Source organism: Saccoglossus kowalevskii, chromosome 6 (assembly GCF_978046115.1).
Source record: "Saccoglossus kowalevskii chromosome 6, keSacKowa6.1, whole genome shotgun sequence".
Lineage (NCBI taxonomy): Eukaryota > Metazoa > Hemichordata > Enteropneusta > Harrimaniidae > Saccoglossus > Saccoglossus kowalevskii.
In genome coordinates this window covers 4722396-4729044 of record NC_140646.1, presented here as the reverse complement: position 1 = coordinate 4729044, position 6649 = coordinate 4722396, and positions in this window count along the sequence as shown.

The window sequence follows — 6649 nt, the reverse complement described above, 5'->3', positions numbered from 1 at the left end:
AGACTGTGTGATAGGTATGTGATTTAGTATCTTGTCACCAGACTGTGTGATAGGTATGTGATTTAGTATCTTGTCACCAGACTGTGTGATAGGTAAGTGATTTAGTATTTTGTCACCAGACTGTGTGATAGGTAAGTGATATAGTATTTTGTCACCAGACTGTGTGATAGGTAAGTGATTTAGTATCTTGTCACCAGACTGTGTGATAGGTATGTGATTTAGTATCTTGTCACCAGACTGTGTGATAGGTAAGTGATTTAGTATCTTGTCACCATACTGTGTGATAGGTATGTGATTTAGTATTTTGTCACCAGACTGTGTGATAGGTTAGTGATTTAGTATTTTGTCACCAGACTGTGTGATAGGTAAGTGATTTAGTATCTTGTCACCAGACAGTGTGATAGGTATGTGATTTAGTATCTTGTCACCAGACTGTGTGATAGGTATGTGATTTGGTATCTTGTCACCAGACTGCGTGATAGGTAAGTGATTTGGTATCTTGTCACCAGACTGTGTGATAGGCATGTGATTTAGTATCTTGTCACCAGACTGTGTGTTAGGTAAGTGATTTGGTATCTTGTCACCAGACTGTATGATAGATATGTGATTTAGTATGTTGTCACCAGACTGTGTGATAGGTAAGTGATTTAGTATCTTGTCACCAGACTGTGTGATAGGTAAGTGATTTAGTATCTTGTCACCAGACTGTGTGATAGGTATGTGATTTAGTATCTTGTCACCAGACTGTGTGATAGGTAAGTGATTTAGTATCTTGTCACCAGACTGTGTGATAGATATGTGATTTAGTATCTTGTCACCAGACGGTGTGATAGGTATGTAATTTAGTATCTTGTCACCAGACTGTGTGATAGGTAAGTGATTTAGTATTTTGTCACCAGACCGTGTGATAGGTAAGTGATTTAGTATTTTGTCACCAGACTGTGTGATAGGTAAGTGATTTAGTATCTTGTCACCAGACTGTGTGATAGGTATGTGATTTAGTATCTTGTCACCAGACTGTGTGATAGGTATGTGATTTAGTATGTTGTCACCAGACTGTGTGATAGGTAAGTGATTTAGTATCTTGTCACCAGACTGTGTGATAGGTAAGTGATTTAGTATCTTGTCACCAGACTGTGTGATAGGTATGTGATTTAGTATCTTGTCACCAGACTGTGAGATAGGTAAGTGATTTAGTATTTTGTCACCAGACTGTGTGATAGGTAAGTGATTTAGTATTTTGTCACCAGACTGTGTGATAGGTATGTGATTTAGTATCTTGTCACCAGACTGTGTGATAGGTAAGTGATTTAGTATCTTGTCACCAGACTGTGTGATAGGTATGTGATTTAGTATTTTGTCACCAGACTGTGTGATAGGTAAGTGATTTAGTATTTTGTCACCAGACTGTGTGATAGGTAAGTGATTTAGTATCTTGTCACCAGACTATGTGATAGGTAAGTGATTTAGTATTTTGTCACCAGACTGTGTGATAGGTAAGTGATTTAGTATCTTGTCACCAGACAGTGTGATAGGTATGTGATTTAGTAACTTGTCACCAGACTGTGTGATAGATATGTGATTTAGTATCTTGTCACCAGACTGTGTAATAGGTAAGTGATTTGGTATCTTGTCACCAGACTGTGTGATAGGTATGTGATTTAGTATCTTGTCACCAGACTGTGTGATAGGTATTTGACTTAGTATCTTGTCACCAGACTGTGTGATAGGTAAGTGATTTAGTATCTTGTCACCAGACTGTGTGATAGGTATGTGATTTAGTATCTTGTCACCAGACTGTGTGATAGGTATGTGATTTGGTATCTTGTCACCGGACTCCGTGATAGGTAAGTGATTTGGTATCTTGTCACCAGACTGTGTGATAGGTATGTGATTTAGTATCTTGTCACCAGACTGTGTGTTAGGTAAGTGATTTGGTATCTTGTCACCAGACTGTGTGATAGATATGTGAATTAGTATCTTGTCACCAGACAGTGTAATAGGCAAGTGATTTAGTATTTTGTCATCAGACTGTGTGATAGGTATGTGATTTAGTATCTTGTCACCAGACTGTGTGATAGGTAAGTGATTTAGTATGTTGTCACCAGACTGTGTGATAGGTAAGTGATTTAGTATCTTGTCACCAGACTGTGTGATAGGTAAGTGATTTAGTACCTTGTCACCAGACTGTGTGATAGGTATGTGATTTAGTATCTTGTCACCAGACTGTGTGATAGGTATGTGATTTAGTATCTTGTCACCAGACTGTGTGATAGGTAAGTGATTTAGTATTTTGTCACCAGACTGTGTGATAGGTAAGTGATTTAGTATCTTGTCACCAGACTGTGTGATAGGTATGTGATATAGTATCTTGTCACCAGACTGTGTAATAGGTAAGTGATTTGGTATCTTGTCACCAGACTGTGTGATAGGTATGTGATATAGTATCTTGTCACCAGACTGTGTAATAGGCAAGTGATTTAGTATCTTGTCACCAGACTGTGTGATAGGTACGTGATTTAGTATCTTGTCACCAGACTGTGTGATAGGTATGTGATTTGGTATCTTGTCACCAGACCGTGTGATAGATATGTGATTTAGTATCTTGTCACCAGACTGTGTAATAGGTAAGTGATTTAGTATTTTGTCACCAGACTGTGTGATAGGTAAGTGATTTAGTATCTTGTCACCAGACTGTGTGATAGGTAAGTGATTTAGTATCTTGTCACCAGACTTTGTGATAGGTAAGTGATTTAGTATCTTGTCATAAGACTGTGTGATAGGTATGTGATTTAGTATATTGTCACCAGACTTTGTGATAGGTATGTGATTTAGTATCTTGTCACCAGACTGTGTAATAGGTATGTAATTTAGTATCTTGTCACCAGACTGTGTAATAGGTAAGTGATTTAGTATTTTGTCACCAGACTGTGTGATAGGTAAGTGATTTAGTATCTTTTCACCAGACTTTGTGATAGGTAAGTGATTTAGTATCTTGTCACCAGACTGTGTGATAGGTAAGTGATTTAGTATTTTGTCAACAGACTGTGTGATAGGTAAGTGATTTAGTATCTTGTCACCAGACTGTGTGATAGGTATGCGATTAAGTATCTTGTCACCAGACTGTGTGATAGGTATGTAATTTAGTATCTTGTCACCAGACTGTGTGATAGGTAAGTGATTTAGTATTTTGTCACCAGACCGTGTGATAGGTAAGTGATTTAGTATTTTGTCACCAGACTGTGTGATAGGTAAGTGATTTAGTATCTTGTCACCAGACTGTGTGATAGGTATGTGATTTAGTATGTTGTCACCAGACTGTGTGATAGGTACGTGATTTAGTATCTTGTCACCAGACTGTGTGATAGGTATGTGATTTGGTATCTTGTCACCAGACCGTGTGATAGATGTGTGATTTAGTATCTTGTCACCAGACTGTGTAATAGGTAAGTGATTTAGTATTCTGTCACCAGACTGTGTGATAGGTAAGTGATTTAGTATCTTGTCACCAGACTGTGTGATAGGTAAGTGATTTAGTATCTTGTCACCAGACTTTGTGATAGGTAAGTGATTTAGTATCTTGTCACAAGACTGTGTGATAGGTATGTGATTTAGTATATTGTCACCAGACTTTGTGATAGGTAAGTGATTTAGTATCTTGTCACCAGACTGTGTGATAGGTATGTAATTTAGTATCTTGTCACCAGACTGTGTAATAGGTAAGTGATTTAGTATTTTGTCACCAGACTGTGTGATAGGTAAGTGATTTAGTATCTTTTCACCAGACTTTGTGATAGGTAAGTGATTTAGTATCTTGTCACCAGACTGTGTGATAGGTAAGTGATTTAGTATTTTGTCACCAGACTGTGTGATAGGTAAGTGATTTAGTATCTTGTCACCAGACTGTGTGATAGGTATGTGATTTAGTATCTTGTCACCAGACTGTGTGATAGGTATGTAATTTAGTATCTTGTCACCAGACTGTGTGATAGGTAAGTGATTTAGTATTTTGTCAGCAGACCGTGTGATAGGTAAGTGATTTAGTATTTTGTCACCAGACTGTGTGATAGGTAAGTGATTTAGTATCTTGTCACCAGACTGTGTGATAGGTATGTGATTTAGTATGTTGTCACCAGACTGTGTAATAGGTAAGTGATTTAGTATGTTGTCACCAGACTGTGTGATAGGTAAGTGATTTAGTATCTTGTCACCAGAAAGTGTGATAGGTAAGTGATTTAGTATCTTGTCACCAGACTGTGTGATAGGTATGTGATTTAGTATCTTGTCACCAGACTGTGTGATAGGTATGTGATTTAGTATCTTGTCACCAGACTGTGTGATAGGTAAGTGATTTAGTATTTTGTCACCAGACTGTGTGATAGGTAAGTGATATAGTATTTTGTCACCAGACTGTGTGATAGGTAAGTGATTTAGTATCTTGTCACCAGACTGTGTGATAGGTATGTGATTTAGTATCTTGTCACCAGACTGTGTGATAGGTAAGTGATTTAGTATCTTGTCACCATACTGTGTGATAGGTAAGTGATTTAGTATTTTGTCACCAGACTGTGTGATAGGTTAGTGATTTAGTATTTTGTCACCAGACTGTGTGATAGGTAAGTGATTTAGTATCTTGTCACCAGACAGTGTGATAGGTATGTGATTTAGTATATTGTCACCAGACTGTGTGATAGGTATGTGATTTGGTATCTTGTCACCAGACTGTGTGATAGGTATGTGATTTAGTATCTTGTCACCAGACTGTGTGTTAGGTAAGTGATTTGGTATCTTGTCACCAGACTGTATGATAGATATGTGATTTAGTATGTTGTCACCAGACTGTGTGATAGGTAAGTGATTTAGTATCTTGTCACCAGACTGTGTGATAGGTAAGTGATTTAGTATCTTGTCACCAGACTGTGTGATAGGTATGTGATTTAGTATCTTCTCACCAGACTGTGTGATAGGTATGTGATTTAGTATTTTGTCACCAGACTGTGTGATAGGTAAGTGATTTAGTATCTTGTCACCAGACTGTGTGATAGGTATGTGATTTAGTATCTTGTCACCAGACTGTGTGATAGGTATGTGATTTAGTATGTTGTCACCAGACTGTGTGATAGGTAAGTGATTTAGTATCTTGTCACCAGACTGTGTGATAGGTATGTGATTTAGTATCTTGTCACCAGACTGTGTGATAGGTAAGTGATTTAGTATTTTGTCACCAGACTGTGTGATAGGTAAGTGATTTAGTATTTTGTCACCAGACTGTGTGATAGGTAAGTGATTTAGTATCTTGTCACCAGACTGTGTGATAGGTATGTGATTTAGTATCTTGTCACCAGACTGTGTGATAGGTATGTGATTTAGTATCTTGTAACCAGACTGTGTGATAGGTAAGTGATTTAGTATGTTGTCACCAGACTGTGTGATAGGTAAGTGATTTAGTATTTTGTCACCAGACTGTGTGATAGGTAAGTGATTTAGTATCTTGTCACCAGACTGTGTGATAGGTATGTGATTTAGTATCTTGTCACCAGACTGTGTGATAGGTAAGTGATTTAGTATCTTGTCACCAGACTGTGTGATAGGTAAGTGATTTAGTATCTTGTCACCAGACTGTGTGATATGTATGTGATATAGTATCTTGTCACCAGACTGTGTGATAGGTAAGTGATTTAGTATCTTGTCACCAGACTGTGTGATAGATATGTGATTTAGTATCTTGTCACCAGACTGTGTGATAGGTATGTAATTTAGTATCTTGTCACCAGACTGTGTGATAGGTAAGTGATTTAGTATTTTGTCACCAGACCGTGTGATAGGTAAGTGATTTAGTATTTTGTCACCAGACTGTGTGATAGGTAAGTGATTTAGTATCTTGTCACCAGACTGTGTGATAGGTATGTGATTTAGTATCTTGTCACCAGACTGTGGGATAGGTATGTGATTTAGTATGTTGTCACCAGACTGTGTGATAGGTAAGTGATTTAGTATCTTGTCACCAGACTGTGTGATAGGTAAGTGATTTAGTATCTTGTCACCAGACTGTGTGATAGGTATGTGATTTAGTATCTTGTCACCAGACTGTGAGATAGGTAAGTGATTTAGTATTTTGTCACCAGACTGTGTGATATGTAAGTGATTTAGTATTTTGTCACCAGACTGTGTGATAGGTATGTGATTTAGTATCTTGTCACCAGACTGTGTGATAGGTAAGTGATTTAGTATCTTGTCACCAGACTGTGTGATAGGTATGTGATTTAGTATTTTGTCACCAGACTGTGTGATAGGTAAGTGATTTAGTATTTTGTCACCAGACTGTGTGATAGGTAAGTGATTTAGTATCTTGTCACCAGACTATGTGATAGGTAAGTGATTTAGTATTTTGTCACCAGACTGTGTGATAGGTAAGTGATTTAGTATCTTGTCACCAGACAGTGTGATAGGTATGTGATTTAGTAACTTGTCACCAGACTGTGTGATAGATATGTGATTTAGTATCTTGTCACCAGACTGTGTAATAGGTAAGTGATTTGGTATCTTGTCACCAGACTGTGTGATAGGTATTTGACTTAGTATCTTGTCACCAGACTGTGTGATAGGTAAGTGATTTAGTATCTTGTCACCAGACTGTGTGATAGGTATG